This window comes from Thermobia domestica, chromosome 10, assembly GCF_964235325.1.
Source record: "Thermobia domestica chromosome 10, izTheDome1.hap1.1, whole genome shotgun sequence".
Lineage (NCBI taxonomy): Eukaryota > Metazoa > Arthropoda > Insecta > Zygentoma > Lepismatidae > Thermobia > Thermobia domestica.
Genome location: NC_137463.1, coordinates 106070089 through 106092142, shown reverse-complemented (window position 1 = coordinate 106092142; position 22054 = coordinate 106070089). Strand labels below are relative to the sequence as shown.

At 34.5% G+C, this 22054-nt stretch overlaps 1 protein-coding gene across 1 annotated transcript in view; it reads right to left on the bottom strand.

The window, feature by feature from the left end:
* The window catches only part of Rcd6 (Reduction in Cnn dots 6), a 207914-nt gene that overhangs the window by 115689 nt on the left and 70171 nt on the right, over positions 1-22054 (bottom strand). The window lies entirely within an intron of this gene.

Below are 22054 nucleotides of genomic sequence, written 5' to 3'. Positions count from 1 at the left end.
TTAGTAAGGTTTCTTATAAACTGTGCTGAATCACATCATACCGACATTTTTCTCACACATCTCTGCATGCTTTCGTTGTTTCCTCTAAAAACAAGACTTGAGGGAAGAGGGAGACGGTATTCTCTTGCAAAGAGAAAAAACTTAGTATACAATCAAATAATTACCCAGCTAATTACGTAACCTTTTCTCTTGTCTTCTCCAAAAAAAAAAAAATCCATTGTTCTGCATCACACAATTCCAAGGAATCGTAATAAACGTGAGAAAAATACTTCTCGACTTCATTGTCATCAATGTTGTTGTTGCACTCTACGGTAAAATAAAATTAAATTATTTTTCTTAAAAAAGCTCCCAACGTATATTTTTAGAAGAAAAACTTTTCTGATGTTGTTTAGATGTTGATGTTTTCTTTCGGAAAGAATCTTCTTCATCTCGTAGAAACGAAGAAGTTCTTATTTGACTCTACTACTTTCAATAACAACGAAGCTCCCTTGTGGCTAGATCCAAGTTCGATTCCCGGTGAAAGCTAAGGTGGTTTGGATCTTAGGTTAAGCTGTAGATCAACGTCTTATAGCCTTGGTGCTGAAAGGGACGCTAATCACCAATCTCAACCACCTTTCAATAGTAATGCACTATAGTAGGGAAAGTTAAAGGTAAGATTACCCTCAGAGGTGTGATTCTGCTCTGTAGGCTCCGCAAAACCCCTAGCATACGATGTTGTCTGCCACGAACTCACATAAGCTTGGATTGAACCAGGAATCTTTTACCACTAAAAAATCGTGCCTCATCTTGTTCTAAATTAGAAAAAGTTATCTATCTATCTATCTATCTGTGGAAAAAAGAACCGTTAGTATACCATATTAATTTAAAGTGGTAGGCTGAAATATTTGAGAGGTACTAGAAAGAATTGACTAATTGAAGTTTTACATCCTTTTACATAATCGAAAGTAGCTGAAAAAGTCTCTTTGCAAATTTCACCAGTATTTCTTTGAATTTTAATGAATATCTTAAAGAAAGTGAAGAACATAAAAACTTACAAAGTGAGCCAAATTGCATCTCCAAATGTTATATTAGATACATGAACTAATAATTGTTTTCCAGTTCTTTAGTATATATATTAAAATGTTAGGTTTGTACGTTTGTGAACGTTTATATATTTGTAGCTAATCCTTTCGACGGTGAATTCTCGGAAACTATAACTCAAGAAAAATACCGTTTTCACTGATCAATTGCAAAATTTGCGTAGATTGTTCAGTTCTAATTGAATATTTAAAAATATGACCGTTATTTCTTTATTACAATTTTTTGGGGTACACTGGAAGTGTTGACATTTTAAAGAAGTAAAGCATCATTTCCTACTAGTCATACATTTCAACAATACATATTTGTATACAGGGCTTGTATATCTCTCAGGCGTTTGTTTCATGACCAAATGATATTGGAAAAACGAAGGGTAACCATTTCTTCAGTCTAAGATGAATCTTTATTGTTTGGAGTGTGTTGCCCAATGAAAACCATATATCACAGACATTATAATTGATTGTATGTGTAATGTATTTGTTTATTACATAATGCATGCAAGAAGAAAGAAAACACTGATCATATATGAACTAGAAACTCCAACCGGAAGTAGGCTCAAATCTTACAAACGGTGCGAGATTTTGGAAAAATAACCGGAAAAGATATCCCCTTTATGGTACTCCTTGTCGATTTTTATCAAGACATCTTTCACTTGTGTCTGTAAAGGAACATGTATAGATGTGAGGAATGACAAGGAGATTCATGCTCATATGTGAATGTTGCGCTGTGCATAGAGCGCAGGTTCAGCTAGTACTATAAAAATATGTTTCAAATTTATTTTCAAACAAATACCTTACCGTACCTTCCTACTCTACCATCTATTTATTTTTAAGGTATCTTTTTTTTTTTTCAGAAATTTAAACTAAAGTTTCAATTATAAAACATATCCGTATGTAGCCCATGTCTTTGGAACCCACCGGAAAAAAAGAAATGATGCCGGAAATACTGGTGGAAATATGTCAAGTTAACCCATTCATAGTTGTATGGTAGATCTATTTCTCATGGCTTTAGAATTTTGTCATATCAGACTTCACACTATATAAATGACTTTCAAGAATATAACAGTATAAGAAAGAGACCAAAAGCAACTCCTGTCTATTCTCGATTTTTTTTTTTAACAATGTGAAAAGCTTCGCGACATTGATGAACGAAGGAACACGCTTAATTAGGAAATACGCATGACATATGTACGTGTGCATACATAAGTTCACAAATGTACGTAAAATATTTGATTTTTCTTTCCAATATTCTCAATGTAAGTATTTCTTAGACACTGCATTTATAACATTATATCTCAGTATCCGAACACTTGGTTCTTTACAATAAAGAGGCAAGGTGAACACAGATAAGACCTACTATTAAGATACAATCTCATTTCCGTAGCAAGGCAAAGGAGTCAGGAAAGAATTTCGATATGAAAATGATCGGTTTTGGCGTCGGAAACTGGACTCAAAATGTCTTAATAATAACGACGAGCATGCATTATGTTTGTGCCTACTCTGTTTGGGTGCAAAAGGAATATTCATATATTCTCAGCGCCGGAACTTTTTTCTGGGGGGGAAGCATTAATACGTGTATTTGGGACCCCTAGAAAAATTTCTTTTTCTAATTCTTGGGCCCCCTCTCTCCATCTTTCTCTTACTCTATATGGGGCCCCGGAGCCTGTGGGCTGTCCCGCACGGCAAGGTCTGGGGGGCCGCTAGTTACACCCATGGGCGTTATATACATGACAAATTAATTAAGGGGGCAATGTTGACAAATCTCAAAACCATGGGAATAAATAATAGACCCCTAATAGTAGACATTTTTTTATTGAAATGGGCCGACTCATTTTTGTTTTATTTACCTTTTGTGTGCTGTTTTGTTTATGTAATGTAGAGAACCTGTTTGATGCTTCATTTATAATTTCATGTTCGTATCGTATATGGAGTGAGAAAATTGTGTCCTAAAGTGCGCCCTCCTCGAACGGTGAAGAGCTTCCCTGGGGGGCAGTTTCCCCCAGGCCCCCGACAAGTTACGGCCTTATATATTCCACACATGTGAAGGAGTATGTACACTCATGTCCAAAATTATTGTGGCATGTCTATAAATATGTTGTTGTAGGAATATAATTTGATATCGAATTCGCCCGGTATTTCTTATACTGTTAGTATGTGTATAATCGGCTAAAACATGTATGTGGCAAATTTAATGTCAAAAGAGCAGTAAATAAGAACAATAAAACGAAAATAAAACTTTCTTGTTCATTTGGCAACATTTTGTTTTACTCATTCTAATTTTCTTATTTATAATTGTTTTCCTATGAAATTTACCACAAATATACATTTCCCGATTATACACATAGTATCAGTATTGAAAGTACCGTGAAATCATTATCAAATTACGTATTATCCTACGAGAAGACAGTTATAGATATGCGACAATTTTGGACATGAGTGTACATGATAAAATAGAAAATCATCGATAGTTATTAACGAAGCATTTACACCAAATATTACAAGCAATGATTGTTTTAAGACTACTAACTTTTATCGATCCACGACATTCTTTTTCACGTTTTAAGATAGTGCAACATTTAAAACAACAAGCGGAAAATTTCTTTACGTAATATTTCAGTACTAACATAACATGTCTTAAATCAGTTATACATAATTTAAGATTGGAATGAACTTCTGAACATTAAGCAAAACCTTATTAACGCTGTTTTACTAAATACTATTTTGTTAGTACATACAAATCATGACACTTCAAAAATGCATTTAAAATTTTAATCCAAAGAATCCCATAAAACGTATGTTGTCTTTTAATTTTTCTTTTCACATTCGGAAGAACAAGAAAGTGAAGTTGTGCAAGAATTACCGACAGGTCATTGTTAGAACTGTCCAGTCGACGTCTGCACTCATTTGGCATGTAATAAGATTCGATTATCAGGCACTATAAGAAGATTTGTATATGTGCTGTACATATATTGTTTGTTATTATGACAAGAAAAAAACTAAAGAATAATAATATAATACCTATAGCAGATTTAGAATAATAAGTGAGAACAAAATATTGGGAATGCTGCACACTTCAGAAGAAACAAGAATCTTAGGAGTGATTACAAAAATACATCAAAAGATTGCGATCTTGACCAATAACTAGTTTTTGGATCAGGGGCCACAAACTTTTTGAACGGTCCCTAAATCAAGTTTCCGTATTTTCTACGGAATAAGCACATCATACTGAGTTAACTGATAGTTTGGGCTTGGCTATACTATGTGTAGTTCTCTACATATAAGGCCTACTATAAAATTTTTCATTGATATTGGATCTTTTGATCGAAAAAGCAACTTACGTCCTGACAGAGAACACGATGTACTCTCACAGTAAAAAGGAAAAATGAGAATTCTTTGAGTATATTAAAAGAAGCTACTCGAAGTTGCACGTTGATCTTTGCAATGTGAATGACACTTCAAAAGAAAGTTTGAAGGAAATTGGGGAAAATTGAGACAAACCATAATTGGCGTATACAGTATACAATGTGGTACTCAGGAGCAAGATATAAGTAACACTTCCATGTTTTGTATTTTTCATATTCAGGCATACATCTGGTGTTTGTATGCACAGAACGTGTCATTCATCCCAACATTTACTACTACAATGATAAGAGAAAATTTTTAAAAAATGTGTTTGAGACAAATATTTACGTACTGAGAGGCATGTCTCCCAGAAATCTTCCCTACACCGATAAATTTCTTGTAATGACGATAAAAAGAATACATACAATACCATGCTACATACAATTACGAGAAAGTAAATGGCTTGCATCCTCTAATCTTCCTGATTTCCCAAGCAGTGATGACGCCAGATTTAATTTCTTAATGGGAGCGGCAAGCGGAGGGGCAGATACAATTTGGGAGACAGTATTTTTTTTTTTTTTTGTATACTGAAAATAATAATTTATTTTTGTACTTAATCTATATTACCATCCCACTGTATAGACTGTCAGTGAGGAGAGCAGACGATGGCACCTGGAACGTCTGCCCTCTTGCCCCCTTTAGCATCGTAACTGCTTCCGAGTGACCAAATGGTTAGTACTATAATTTCTGTATTCGTTTTCTCGGTTCGATCCCTCAATAAAGTTGATTTTCATAATTTTATGTTCATGAGTTAATACTGATTTTTTTGCAGAAGTATATATAATTAATTACTTGTATATTATCAATTCTCATAGATTATTTTATTGTCCTTCAATATTTCATGACTCTTTGTGGCCAACCAGAGAGAAACCTCTGCCGCCACCCCTTTTCACAGAGTATTATATACAACAGTATCAAAACTAACATGGTATGAGTGTTATTTTAGGCTTCGTAGAAATGAGAAATGATTCCAGAGCTTTGTTTCATTTTTGTCATTTATCGTAAAGGAAAATAGAAAAGAAGTAACTGAAGTGCTGAAGATTGTTTATTTTTCATTATTTTTGACTAGAACAGCGAGGACTCCAATTAGTGTCAAGCAAGGAAACGTGTTTATTCTGTTTAAAACAAGCACATTTCAAAAGAGAGTGAGAAAAGTATTTTTCAGTTGTTCCAACAACTGTGCATGGATCTTGAAGACGTAACGGTTACCACTCCCGTTACAGATAATGGTTTAGAGAGCACCTTACATAACTTACTTCCAACCAACCACCACAAGACGCGACAAGTGGCTTCTAGATAATGACGATGCTCCACTTGCGAGTCCACAAGCTATAACAGTTGGGGTCTTCTTAGCTTTCTCGGAATTTTATGAATATATCATCCCTAATGTTTAACTATCACTATGCATTGGTGGTTACTTCTCACGTAGAAGGAAAGCTCAAGGAATGCAATTTCTGATTCAAAATGCTCTGAGATGTAGTTATCACATCCGATTAATTACATTAGAAATACTAGCTTTTTTTTCTTACCTTAAGGGTAAGAGGTATCTTATATCCATTTCCTCCGTTTGTAACTAACTCTATGGCCTATGGAACACGGAGGTTCAGCGCCGCGTTCACAAAAGCTCTCCATTGAATTCTGTCTTTAGCTAACTGGATCCAGTTTCTACTTTGTATTCCTATTTCTACAAGATCCATGTTAATATTGTCCTCCCATCTGTGTCTATGTATTCCTAATGGCGTTTTCCGATTGGATTTTCAGTTATAACTTTGAAAGCGTTCCCAGTTTCTTCCATTCTGGTTACATGGCATGCCCACCTGAGCCTCCTAGACTTGATGACTCTAACAACGTTTGGTAAACGGTATAAATTAAGCTTAAGTGAAAATATGCAACCAAAGAAAATGAATTGTACCAATTTGCTTCACATCATGTTCTATAATTTGCTGGCTGTTTTCTGGGATATAGCTTGTTATGCATATGGGGTTCTTTATTATTATTATTATTATTATTATTATTATTATTATTATTATTATTATTATTATTATTATTATTATTATTATTATTATTCTGTTAAGGTATAAATCTAGATACTTAGCGTGAGGAAACCAGGCTTAAACATGTTGAGATGATGGTTTGTGCACCTACCAACTGTTCTGGTTCCAGCTCCGTCGTGGTTCGGAGTCCACGTTAATAGCTTATGTTCTTCATAACCTCATTGATGCTGTCTGTTGCTTGTTTAGCATTCTGTTTCAGAACCTAACGTAAAGCTATATGAGAAGGAAGCATTTAAAGTGGAATCCGAACCACATCAAAGTTTTCAATGCTCTTCCACTGGGAATCGAACCTGGGACCACATGTAGTAAAGGAACGCACATTAGCCACAACATAGTGAGGGCTAACGAATGTATTCATAAGGACGCCAAATGCAAAACCTCAAAACTTAAAAACCACCCTCAGGCTGGGGACCATTGATTTAATGAACTTAAAACACTAATTTACACACTTATTCCAGTAACAAACTCTCACTTCAAATGTATTTGCTTTGCATGCTCTGCAATATTTTAAATGATAAGTGTAGTTTTCCCTCTTAAATGATATCGATCATTAAAGCTTACTGAATGGACATTTTTAATAAGATGATCTCAATAACTTGTATAACACGCATTCACAATTAATCAGAACGCTTTCCCCGTTAATCAAGTTTAAGATTAATCATGGTATTTGGAACTTACGCTTCCGTAAAAAGAATGTGAAAAGTAACATAATATTTATTTAAAAGAACGTGACGTCTTTAAGTCTACTATCTCTACTAGGTCTGCTGACAAAATGAAATTGGTCTTAATCATTTCTAGTAAAGGAAACTGAAGCAAATAATTAAGGATAAATGTCATTAGATACATATCATTTGTATATGAAAATGTAACTAAAGAAAAGTCAAGACTTTTATTTCAGATTTTATTTTCAATCTTCTGAATCATCTAATTATTCTAATTATTTTGCTGCACTGTTTCATTTCTTTATCATTATAGTTTGGGATTTTCTTGGCAATAATTATTATTTTTTCCGGATCTTACGAGTCGACGACATTTATGATAGAATCTCGCTTTGTTTAATATTTTCTCTTTAACTGTCTGTCGCACTTCCTTTTATATCAAGCATTTTCCCCAAGATTGGTTTCGAAAACCTTCGTTTCATATTCATCTTTGAATTTGAAATTGTTTCCTTGATAATAATCAAGACAGGATAGTTTATGCTACGTGCATCACACGAAGATTTTATACATCATTATGACACGATTTTACTGTAGTTAGTAGCCTTATTTATCTTGATTTTAGCACAGCTAAATACGAGCTCGTAAAACGATTCAGTTACAATGGTTCAGCACGATGAATGAAAATTAATAGAAAAAAGAAAATAACTAAATATTCAAGATGAGAAAGAAAGTACTTTATTACTGTATTAATACGAAACAAATCTTCAATTCGTTTGGCAGCACTGTATTCCACGTAAAGACTTTCAAACATATAATAGGCCTATGCCTAAGAAATGGTAAGTTCTACATATATGAATCGCATACCAAATTCCATTCTTCGTAAAAATACTTGTCCACTCGTCCTATAGGTACTGTACACTAATTTGATTTCGCTTTATTTTGAGCAATTGATGAGAACTACGTCCTCTGCAATTTGATTGATATACATAAAATCATAATTTGTATCGTTTTACAAATAATTTTATTACTCATTGTTTTACATATATTTTTTTTTACTATTATTTAGTATATAGCTTCAGTTCGTACGAATAAGTCTAAAACTAGTCAGGAAATTACACTAGTATTTCTCACGTACACTTAAGGAAGGGCGTTTAAGTAACCTGTCACATTGTTTTAATAAGGAAATAAAAAATACATCCTCACAAACTATGTGTTCGTAGTACTGTATATCATGTACCTATGAAACTTGTTAACCAACATATTTATCTTAGCCTTGCTATTTTTCATTTTTTTTTTTTTTTTTAAGCAAGGCGTGACGTGTCTCTACTTATCCTTTGTTTTACCAGTAATTAAAGGAAGTTGTAAACCCGGGTACTAAGTATATACCATATAGCCGCAAACGCAAAATGGACAATTCCTTTCATAAATAAAAGTTATCGAACAAAGTCGATAAATATGCTCCAGTCTTATTATTTTGATTAACATCCATATCCAAACGTTTTACTACTCTATATCCAATATTGGATATTTGACATCTTTTACACTGAATGCAAAATAAATAAAAAGATGATACACATTTCAAAGAATTCAAGTATTTCGTTTCTATCCTGATATAGTTAGTGGGGTCTAATGTCCTTAACAAAAAATTGAACAATTCAAGGGCATTTTCGATTTAAAAATCGATATAAGACATGATTATGCATTAAACATTACGAAGACTTTTTTTTTTAAATAGTACAATTTAATAATTCTGAAAAGCAGAAGAAAGATAATTAATTTAACTTTCATTGGAACTGGGAGCCAGCTCCTTTTTAGACGGAATGCTCATTAGAGCAACATTAGAGTTAAGAAGAAAACTGTTTTCTATTCATCTCCGTCGAAAATAAACTTGGACAAACACATACTGCAAAAGTGTTATATCTGCCTGAAGCAGTGACGTATTTAAGGGGGGCTTCCGGGCTTAAGCCACCCCCAAAATTTTATTTACTGTATTAAAGTAAAAATCTTGCAGAATTTTCCCATTTCTAGGACTAAAGTTAGTAAAGCCTCCCCGAAACAAAGTCGTAAATACGCCACTGGTCTGCAGCGTATGCAAGTTAGTTTTTAAATCTTTTCTTCTGCTAATTTTTTTTTCAATTATGAATTATGCAAATAGTCTTCAAAAACTTTCGTGAATTAAATTAAATTTAATTCCTTATCATTTTATTAAATATCATTTCCGTTGATTCAGTTACAACAACATTTGTGGATAATTTTCAAAATATTCAAAGATTCAAATGGCAACCAAATATTGATTGGATAATTCTCAATTTACTGAATTAAAATAGAAACCATAACCACTCTATTCACTTTTAAGGCGTCGTTCAATAACAGATACAGTTTCTGAAAGAAAAATCTACTGATGTGTAATAAGAACCAAGTTTCAAGCCTCTATTTTCTCATATTGTAATATATTTAATTTCAGACATTATATCGAAAACCGTACATTTATTAAAGTGAATCTGGATCCCGTACTATAGTCACCGTATGCTCAAATTAGGTCAGTAAATATGCTCAAATATTAGAAAGCTGTGTTTAAAGTAGTCACCATATGAGTGTAAAAAGGAAATTTGAACTGCCAGCCTTATACAGTAGAGGGCATGAACCATAAATGACAGGGACTTTTCCAAAACTTTTTATAGCAAATTCTAATTTGAACAATCTTAACACTATAAATAATTCGGATAGTACACAAAATTTGAACGTGTTCAATACGGCACTAATTACATATTTTGGTACGTTCACCAGCAAAATAAATGCTAATATCCAGATGAATTGATCGACTGGAATTAATTTTTCAGCACTACACTGAAAATTATGTTCTGTGTCCAAGAAAACTGAATTAAAGTTAGTAATGAAATGAAGTTTCTAGTTTTAGGTTCAACGAATATATCTTTTAGGCTAAAGAAGACGGGTGATTAAGGAAAGGAATGATTATGAAACCACTAGTGGAATGATAATATAGGAGGAACCGGAAGAATCTCGAGAAAATTCACGGGTACAACGTTGTCCACTACAAGCTCACACTAGTATTGTCCACGAGACGCCATATAAGATGTTTCTCGTCTTGTGTCGTAAATTTTTGTAGAAGTTTCATATCGTCCCGATTTTTGGAAGGCTTTTGTCGTCTCATTTTGTAATTCTATATACAAATATTATGCCCGAATTTTTCTCTCAATTTCATGTAGAAGTTATAAGAATCCTTCAGCGTCACGAGATGTTAACTAAGGATGTGACATGACAACATTTAAATAATATTTATTATTATATTGGGTCATGAATTCCATTATCTTTAAACGTTAATAAATGCTCTTGATTATGTTCGCACAATCACTTTATCAATTTATAGTTTTTATACTATGAAGCATATAATACTAAAATATAGTGTTTGAGATCTTGGACTTTAATGAACTAGTGTTGTCCACGAAACTCACGATATTTCTTGGCTCGAGAGTGAGATGAAAATAGTCACGTTTCTCGTTTCAACTCCAATTTGAAAAAGTACATCCCGTCTGGACGCGGGACGGGACGATTAATTTCTCGTTTCGTGGGTACCACTAGCTCACATGATCTGGAATCGAACTAGGAACCTCCCACACATGAGAGGTAAGTGTTCTACCACTGAACTACAGTGTCCTTTTGAATTAAAATTTTGTCGAATCGCTTCCGAATTAATTGACGAAAGAATACGAGGAGCAGTCAAAATGTTCCCGGAATTTTGTTATAGTTCTTTATTAGCACAATATAAGTACGCATTTACTTATTCATCTTCAAAGTAGGCACCTTCGGAACACACACACGCTTTCTCCACTCCTCCTATGATTGGTGGAAACACCGACGAAAGTTCTCTTTTGGTATTTTCAAAGTTCAGCAGTCACGTTAGTTTTGATCTCTTCTTCGATGGCGAAACGGGTTTCTTTGAAGTACATTTTAAGCTTTTACCTTTGAGATCCAAACATCCGATGATGCTAAATTGTTTTTAACATTACCAAAGACTCTGAATCAGATTTTCCCCCAATTTGCGCATGAACTTGACGTTTGCGCGTTGCTCGATCTGTGAAATTGCGCAAACTGATTACCACACACTTCTCCGTTCAGTTATACTTCTCCCACGAGGCCTGTTACGCACTAGCGTATACTCTTTTGAAGATATGGGCTACCACTGATAATTTTTACCAATGTCACTTCCTTCAAGAGTCGCCTCTGTTACTGACGTTAGTTGTCATTCCGTGTCAGTCTTCGCAAAAATCCCGAGTATAGCAAAGTAACGCAAAAATGTAGACAGTCATTATAATTGTTATGTCCATTTTTGCTACCTAAATCTCAACTTTTGCGTTGTGTTAACGCAAACGGTTGCGGAATGTGCCCAGTTATCCCATACAATATTTTTCGTTGATCAATTACTCCCCAGGTAGCCAGGGGAAAAATTTTGAAAAGTATATAAACCGTAAAAGATACAATAAAGAGTAAAGATATTTTTCACTATTTATATTAATGGTAGATAATTATTTAACAAATAGCATCAACGACTACTGTAAAAGTAATTTCCTACTATCATTAATCAATCAAATGTGTATATGTATCCATAAGCGAGGGAGCAGGCCTACCCAAAATTAAAATTCTAAAGCCGTCCCTGCTATTTAGTCTTAAATCCATTAGTGTATTGATTTTAGCGTTACAAAAAACGTTCTGTAATCAATTTACTTTGTAACAAAAATAAAAATTTATAATTTTCTTTGTAGCATTTTATTTTCTCGATAGATATTACTCACAATGCTCACCAGAGTAATAAAGTTAACACATTCTCCAATCTACAATACTGTCTGCGGGCTTCATTTCTTAATGATTGGCGCAAAATCAACGGATTCCACTCAATGCAAATAACGCAATAAGTAATTGAAGGGTCCAGGGGAACAATATGATAAGTCACATTTTGCAAATTTTACAGGACAACAAATTTAAAGTTTGAAGTTATATATTTTTCAAAATGTCATTACAATGCAATGCTTATTGTTGTTAACATTCATTTTACTTATATCTTATTGTGATTGGATATTATAAAATATGAAAAATAATATAGTAGTAATACTTTTTTAACAATAAAAAAAGTACTGTGCTCTGTTTACCGGACGTATCAGTTTTCCCCAAACAATTAGTACTGTCTTCATACTGATGATTATTTTATTTACAAGATAGCTGTAAGAAATATAATAAAAACACATCTTTGTAACACTTGTACATATTATGAAGTAATTTCAATGGTGGTTTCTTGATTTACTGTGCCTTTGGAAGGTTTGTGTAGTACTCCACTGCCTTTAAAGAGCAATAGTTTTTCAGTGAGTGCAAATCTGCATATTTTTCTTGAGATATTTCCAGGAACCCTAAAAATGATAGGCCTAGATGAGTTATGCTTTTAAAATTAGTTGAGGTGAAAACAAGATAGGTTAGAGACAGTATATAGAAGTAGTGCTGTCAATCGGGTCGATTCTGATCCGAATCGGGTCAGCTCTTTTCAAGTCACTGGTTGGTCAGCTCGGGTCATGGATAGTCAGCTAGGGTCGTGTTATGGGTCAGTCGAGTCAGCTCGGATTGGGTCACATGTCAGGTTGGTTCGAACATTTTCGTTTCGGGTAAGGTTCCGGTCGGATTTTGGGTCAACTTGAACCAACCCCCCAAAAAAATGTTTGACCTAACCTGACCCGAGCTGACTCAACCGACCCGTAACACGACCCTAGCTGAATCTACTCATGACCCGAGCTGCCCCAACCAGTGGCCCGAAAATAGCTGGCCCGACTCGAGTCAGAATCGACCCTATTCAGAGCACTGTTTATAAGCTAAGTTAAACATTTGTAGGCTAGTTTACGTTAGGGTAGGTTCCGTTAGTTATTCTGTAACGTGTAATACGTTAAAACTTACCATCATAGGCCGAGGATTACCAGTATTTTTCAAATGTTTCGTAAGATCATCAACTTTCCCGCGACCAATACCATGAGGTGAAGCGAATGCAGATTTACAAACAGTGTCTCCTCTGTCTATCCTTCTTGTACCACCAGCAGTCGGTATGAATATGATGCATCACAATAAGACGCTTCACTCTCGTTTTTCCTAGGCCTACGTCTCTCTACAGGTACTATTACAATTAGGCCTGACAGGTATATGTTAATTTCATCATTTGACACCATTTCGTTCATTCGTCTAATGATTTCTTGTTTTCCTACATCATTAACCTTCTCAAAACGTCGTTTGCAGGTGCACTCTGGGTCGGTCTCATGGGTCTGTCGTCTGAGTTTTGCATTATATGAAGGTTTTTCTTAGATGTTGAAGGTGGAGCAGATTCTTCTTCACTCAGAGAATCATCCGTGCTTTGTCGATCATTACCACTAACCACAAAAACTAAAGAAACCCACGTTTTATTGTAAACTTCACGTTAACTAGAGCACGTTTCTGAACGGAGACTGTGAACAAGTAATTTCTTAAATGGCCGATATTAGTGCTGCCCGTTGTACAACACAACAATAACCTGGACTTAACAGCGTTTTCCCCAGAAGGTAGTGGACTTAACATATTCTTCCCCAGGATGGGTTTTCTTTACTCGTAAATATTTTCGGACTTATCATAGTGTTCCCCTCGTCATTAAATCAACAGAAACGTCCGTTTTTATAGAACAACACTGTATCAAAAACCAAAAATATCGATTTTTGGACTTATCAGTTTCTTCCCCTGGACCCTTCAATTATAATTACAATAACAAGGATCGCAAAGTAAAACAAATTTTCCATTGCGTTGACGCAAAGTACTACTAAATGATGCCCCGAAATTCTCAGATAGGACCAAAATGATTGCTATGTCATTGTTCTTAACTTCGATTTACTCGCTTCGCCTAAGGAAACCGATTCACAGAGAGGAAACCTGCTTGGTTGCCGGCCGTGGTTCGCTAGCACACTGTTACGGAGGAACCTACGTGGGCGCGCAAGCTTTTACACCTTTTTCTCTGCTGGCATCAGTAGACAGTGCTATCCCAGAGGTTGCCAAATCATCAGTGTCTACGAAAGCGAGAGGAATTGCGTTCTAAGCGTTAACGGCTACCTTAGTACGTATTCACGTTTGCAAAAATACAGAAACTAGTACCATGAAAAGAAGATAACAAACTGTAAACGTATTATTTTAAATTAATTTATGTGTATTATATTAACTTTATTAATTTGCAAGGCTACCATCGGTAGCCTCGGTTGCCCATGACATAAGCCACTGCTGTTATGACCTGTTCACACTTGTCAAATTCATAACTAGGGAACCTAAGGACTGCGCTGTACAAGGTTCATTGTGACTGCATTACAAATGCCAAAAACTACATTCCGGGAACTTTATGACTGCTCCTCGTATGTAGGGCAAGTATACTCACTTTTGATGGTTAGTATTCTATTTTGAAGATTGGCTTTCTTGCTTTCTAAGAATTCAGTTATTAACATGCTTCAGTTCCAAGAAGGAATTAGCCTACGTTATACACTTTAAAAAAGTTTCAACATATCTTCATTTCATTTTCATTACCATAGGTAAGTTACAAAAACTTGTTATTATAACAAAATACCAGTAATATAAATTATAATATCTTTCCACACCTTCAACAGTGCGTGATTTTTTCTTTTCTTTTTCTTTTTCTTCTTCTTCTTCTTCTTCTTCTTTTTTAAAGGCATTAATTGTTAAATGGCACTGTAATCATACACAAGAAATGGCTCTCAGTTTTCCAAATGGGTTATAGCGAACTACAGCTGTTCACAGTTCATAGAGTTTTATCCAGCGTAACATTTCCAATTCACAGTTTCAAGGTTACTTTATTATGTAGGCTATGTTATCGATACTTCATCTCTAAAAAGGAAAAATATAAAATTAAAAAAAAAAAAAAACTTTCTTTATAACAGCAGTTCAATTGTATCAGCTCTTTTTCCTTTTCTTAATTTCTCTGGGCAAAGAAAATTCCAAACACAATTTCAAGAAGTGAAATTAAGTACAGAACTACTTAATTATTATATAGAAAATGACCCGTTTGTTAAACATATTTAAAAAAATAATTTATATTTCTTTTAGAGCACGGTATTTTATTAACCAATTTAATATTTCTTTTCGAAGCAGCAATAAATTTATGACACTTTATCAGATCTTCAGTTTTGAAAGTAGTCCAGCAATCTGAAACTTACTGAATTATTTTAGAATAAGTAGACATTTTGGCTCCGTGGATATTACCATCGTGGCGATTTCCTCCTTGTAAGTTTAGTCGCATTTCACTATAAGAAGAAAGTCTTCGTGGATTTTCCCTAAAAGAACTGGCCTTGCTCAATGGCACAAAAGCAATCAGGGGTAAATTAAATACTTAGATACGCTTACTAATACAAAATATTAATCATTACTACACTTAGATCTTGTACTACTCATAGGAACTGAGAGTTAAAGTTTGAAGTTTAACCACTGCAGTAGTACTTGTGCACGAGTATCAGCAAATTTAGGAAACTTTTGTGTCAAACCCGGCTTAGAGTATGTGCACAAATTTCACATTAATTAAAATTATATGGAATATATCAATATATCAGCATTTTTCATGTATAAACGGTACGAAAAAAAAATACTCAAACTGAAATGAAAACCTCTGAAAGATTAGTGAAAATCACAAAATTAACTTCATCCATCGAAGAATGAAACACGAACAGAAAGGTAAAAGTCAATCATATTTCCATTCGTACTCTTTAGAAACTCTGTGAATATTTTAGTTTACCATTTAACCAGTATAATTTTATGATATTTAGCTATTTGAAATGTTTCTCACACCTTTAAAAGGAATAAACAAAACTGGTTAGGATACCATAAAAAGCAACACAGAATAAACTACGTTTGACCAACAGGAGCAATATATTTTTTTCTCATCTTAAATATGATATAATACGTGAAATATATACTGTAGCTTGTATCTAAAATAAAATACCACATGTACAGTGTTTTTTCGATTGTGAAGTATATTTTGTTTTAGTTGATTATCAAGAAAAAGAAGTTCTTAAAACCCGAGCTTTTGGAACTTCTTTGATCTTGTTCTCGATTCAGATAGAGCCAAGATCATCACTTTTAGACTGATCCAGATTTTAGAGGAGTAGCCACGAGCAGTGGCGGCGATTGGACGTTAAGAGTGGGGGGGGGGCAAGACGACATGATCTGAATATTTGTATATCAATGTTAGTTTTCCTAGTTGTTTCTAATACTTTGTTAGACGAAAGGTTGTATAAATAATAGGATACTATCTTTTCAGTTAAAATACCGTATATCGTATTTCATATTTTATGAAATAAATTGACAAGAGCAACGCAAGTAAATACGGGCCGTTTGTACTCTTAAACAATGAAAGAGTAAGAAGAGATTTGATTTCTTGCTCATGAACACCTTAAAATTCTGTCTGGAAAATTGTGTGATCAGATTATTTAATAACAAATTTGCAAAACAAATAAATAGAAAGGATAATATTAATCATAGTAATAAATAATAAGGCTTGTTTTGCAAAAGTTATATTGAAACGGAGCATTAATGAACAACATATTTTTAATTCCACACATGCCATTAAATGTATGTTATTACTCTTAGAAATTGAAGGACAGTAAATATTATACGGATATGCTACGACATTTAAAGAAATACGCAATTGCAATATTAATTGCTTTGAATTGCAATTAAAACTCAATTCCTGTAGCTTTCTTAACTCCATGGGAAGATAAATAACCAATAGGTACTCACGCAACGGCAAATATTATATGGCACCATATTTTTCTATGAAGCAGTAATACATACAAAAACTTTACATTTGCAAATGAAACTACATACATTAAGGGGTCAGTTCGAAAAGTGAGAGTGGTGCCAACTGCCCTCTCTTGCCCCCTAATCGCCGCCCCAGGCCACGAGGAGAAAATCATTAAGAGCAAATGATACAAAGGAAAACTTCACAAAGGGCAAAAGCGACGCAACGGTTATTTTACATGATTTATAATTATTATTTGTGGGAAGTGACGCGGAAAGACAGACTGACATAGACAACAACGATTATTAAAGAAATACATAGGTTATTGATAATTTTCATAATGTTGACCAATAACGTTATTTTGTTTATTTGTAATTTAACTTGGTATTTTAGCACTGTAACTATGCGATACGTATCTAATTCACCAATGATCGTTAAAACCAGCATTTTGTTAAATACTTTTAATGTCTTGTTAATAGAATTGATCATTTCATTAACGTCCGTTTCCATTTATCATAACGGAGTCTATCATTTAATTAATAAACTTTAGAAAATGTGAAAAGCATTCATAAAAGAATGGTGGAACTTCATAAGTAAATACTAAACAGCTCTTCACCATCTTATATGGATGTAACCAATGCCATTATTTCGACGTACGGATCTATCCCGATGTGACCTACGACAATTGGGATCATGTGAAATCCCGAAACGATTGCGATAACATTACTAATTATCTTAAAAGTTTGAATCAAACATAGATTAACATTTGATAACGCGGCTAAAAACTACCTGAAGACTGTTGGATGAGGAAATTGCTCACATAAAGGTATATGATAAGCTAATGCATAGCTAAGAAGATTACAACAGTACAGTATTTATTGTCTGTTTTGTTTATGGAACCGAATAATTGCATCAATAAGAGGGGAAGCAGAATCACCAAATGGTTTGCAACGCCTTTAAGAGTTGTAGTAAGCAATTTGCAGAAGTTGTTTAACATTCACGCGACTTCAAGAGCATCTCTGATGAATATCTATCCAGGATGAAGGCTAGTTATTCATCCATAGGAAGATGCTCCTAATGGGAAGTTAGAATTCTTGACTTACTTTCTACACGAGTCGTTAAAAATGAAATTTCCGATTTTACGTCCAACGATTATGCCTTGCAGGCGAAAGGAGCCGGATGATTAATAAAAGTGAATGATTATGAAAGAAACGGCGGAATGATAATGTGGGGAAAAAATAGAACCTTAACACGAATATTGCCCATTACAAACCTGCATGGCCTAGAATCGAACCAGGGACGCTTAGCGCCAGAGATGTGCTCTTTATAATGGAACTAAGGTTCCCCTAAGCTGGAAGATATAGACAAATGGTAAATGTATCGACTTGCTCCAAGTGGAGACACTGGGCTAATAATACGGTAGGAGAATAAAATAATAAGATAGATGCATTGCTTGGTAGACCTCATCTGAAGATCCAAGGCTTGATTTCGTGCCTCAAGTTGGGAAAGTTGGAAACACAAAGCACGAAGGTAGTGTTTGCGCTGAAACTTATAGTACAATATATTTAATTCATTCATTATATATAAAAGACTTCTTATATATTATAGTTATATAAGATGATTCGTTAAAATAGGAATTTTCAAAAACGCTGGGACATGGATCTGTTTATTTTAAATGGAGAACTGATGTACCAAATTTCGTCTTTAGGTTGAGAGGATCGAGGGATACTAAATTCTTCGCATAAATTTTGAACTCCGCTCCTCCACGCCTTTAGGATATGCATTTTAATCCAAGTAACATGACAAAAATTTAAGCTAGGCAAGTGTCAAGTCAGGTGCCAAAAATTATCAAAATCGGTTCAGCGGTTTAGGAGGAGTTGGAGGACAAACATAGTTGCATTTATATATATTCTCTTTCTCGGCAAAAAAGGGAAAGAAGAAAAACATAATATTTATTTATTTATTTATTTATTGTTGAGTGGTTTGAAAATATATATCTAAAGGAGGCAGTCAAATACTTGACTACTATTTGCCTGTAGTTCTCAGGAATGTTAAAATTGATCGCTAATATTGTCTACCAGCTAAAGCACAAACCACACAGAACACTCACCTCCATTCATTTTCGCCAACTCCTAATTTCTACGTCCCAAACATTAGGTAGGTGAATATGAAATGTGCGCCATAAATGTGTCATTTCGAAAGGGAATAAAAACTACATACCGGATAATCAAAATAATCGCTTTCTGCAATCACACTTTTGCTATCACTCAGCCAACGATTGGATTCCGTGAAGAAAGAAGCTTGGAGTTTGCGATAAGAAGTTCTGAACCGCACGTTGTACCACCCAATCATCAGGGAAAGTTTTTCCTCCCAAGAAATGATTGAGAAGCCGAAAAGAGGTAGTCAGTGAGAGAGACATCGAAGGATATATGGCAGATAAGGAAGGGTTTCATACTGCAATTCATGGGGAGCCTCCACTATACTTCGCGCAACAAATGGGCGAGCATTGTCATCCAATATGGCACCGTGTCTGTTGGCCACTGATGGATACTTCTGGAAAAGTGATCGCTGTACTTCGTTGAGTTCAACATTGTAAACGATCTGGACTGAGATTTCATTTCCCCTGAGAAAGACATGGTGGATCACTCTCACTATAGACCAAGAATACCAGCAATAATACTTTCTGTAAGTGGAAAGGGTTAATCACGATCCCACCACTGTCGTGACCATTTATTTATGATTGTCATAGGAGATACATTTTACATCTCAAGTGATAATCCGATACAGGAAACTTCCCCAGGTATTCTTTACATATCAGAAAGTTACACACCTCCAGACGGCGATTCTTGGTAGGCGGTGCCAACTCATCCATGAGTCCAATTTTTTCACTTTACTGATTGCAGAAGGTTTCCGAACGACAGTGGTATGTTATATGGGTAACTCGTCTGCAACGGAATGAGCACTATTCCGAGGGTCTGCTTCCTCTGTGTTCCTGAGAAACTCATCCGAACATGATGTTAGTTCGTGACCACGGACCTCATTTTGTAATGCTGTCACTGGAATGAAATTTGACAAACCAACGTGGAATGATACGTTCGTTCGTCACTTCTTCCCCAAATATACTGTTAATCTTTTTCGTGGCTTACTGTGCAGAGTGTTCCATTTGAAATCGTAAAAGGAAGTCACTCTTACTTGCATGTTCTCCATGGGATATTTTCATACAAGTCTGTTCAACAACGCACTGCCTGCCTGACTGTGTATCGTAGGCCATTCGCTGGACGTGAACAGTGTTTGTTACGTTAGACGCGTTATATTAGTCCATAATTGAATTGTGTTGCTGAACTGAGTTTCCCACCAGAAGTCAAAGTGAACAGTTTAATCACATCATCTTAATTTCCATATAATCTCTGTCTCAACTACTCCGATGAACGTCAGAATTCCATCCAAAATTACAATGTAATAGTTATTAAAACCAAATCTCGGCAACATATGCTTCAGAAATTATGATGATTCAGCCACAAACTGTTTGTTCCTCCTAACAATAAACTCACAGCTATTTCCGATGGTTACTTAAACAGGGTTCACGAGCATAATTACATGTATTACGTATAAAATTTTAATCGTATGGACCCCAGCATTCTCATTTACCCAGGGGTTCATAATGCTGTTAAGACAGCACTGGTCAAATCCATGCGTTTGTTACCCCAACACATGTGAAGGCAAATAAAATGCCTTTAAATAATTGGTGGAATGAGTGTCTAAGGAAATTTACGTACGCATTTCTCTCAATAAAATCCACATGAGAGAACCCATGTTCGAGAACACGAAACTATACTACAGAATAGGTAACCCCCTAGTAAGAACTCTGGTTTCACTGAGGATGATGGCTTCGATTACATTACCACGAACACAATCTGAGAGTAGGTTTATTTTTTGATTATATTCTAGTTAATGGAAGGCAGTTATGTATTTGTAATGAGAGAGAATTATAGTCAACCCATCTAAAACTCGCACTATGAGAAAAGATGCACTTATGTGTCCACACAATGTATAAAAAAAGTATCAGAGGAAAATGCATCCAATGTAGTAAGAAATAATATTTTGCATCTTCTTTTATTTCTTGATATAATAAATACAAAAAAATATATATATATAACCATAATTAAATTTAAACAAGTAGAAAAGCTTATGCAACATATTGTTGGGAAATTGTCTATTACAGCAGAAAAAAATACCAAGGACACATTCAACGATAACACAGGACACGCTATATACATTCTGAAGACGACTTTTTCACCTTCATTTATTTTCATTTCCATTGTTAAGTCTATGAAGTATTTCTGCTACACGAGGAAGAAAGTTTCGTTAAAATGTATGAGAAATTACCTAACGAATAAGGTGTTGTGTGATGTTCAATAAATACATTCTCATCATTCGTGTTCGAAATAAAATTAAATGCAAATTTTTAATGTAACGTATTGTGGTTATGCTCTCTATGGAGTAAACCCAGGGGTGTAGCCAGTAGGCTTATGTAGGAGAGGCCCGTCGCTTTTTAAGGGGGGCCAAGCAAAAAAATTGTGTTGCAGTTAGTGTTTTTTAGGTCTGAAAAAAACGGAAATTTGTTTTCCTTCCGGAAAACTAAAAGCATGTTTTTAAGCGTATTATTATTATTATTATTATTATTATTATTGCTTTTTCTCCATAAATTATATTTCACGTAGTTTTTATTGTATTTAACCAAGAACTACTGTCCCGGACCAAATGTTATACCTTTGTGCATAACTATTTCAGTTTAAGCCCTTGTACACAGAACATATCTACATAAGATTAATATTCTTTAAAATTGCTCTTAATTTCTTTAAGATTTCATGACAAAAATATTTATTTGTTATCCATGACTAAACAAACATTTTATTAACAGCTATATCTCACTTCCTGTTTTACACCAAGTTGCAGGGTTGGCTGGTTTAAACCAGCTGTTAAAAAAAAAAAAAAAAAAAAAAAAAAAAACCTTTTAAACCAAAAACCGAAAAATATTCGTAAAAGTATAAG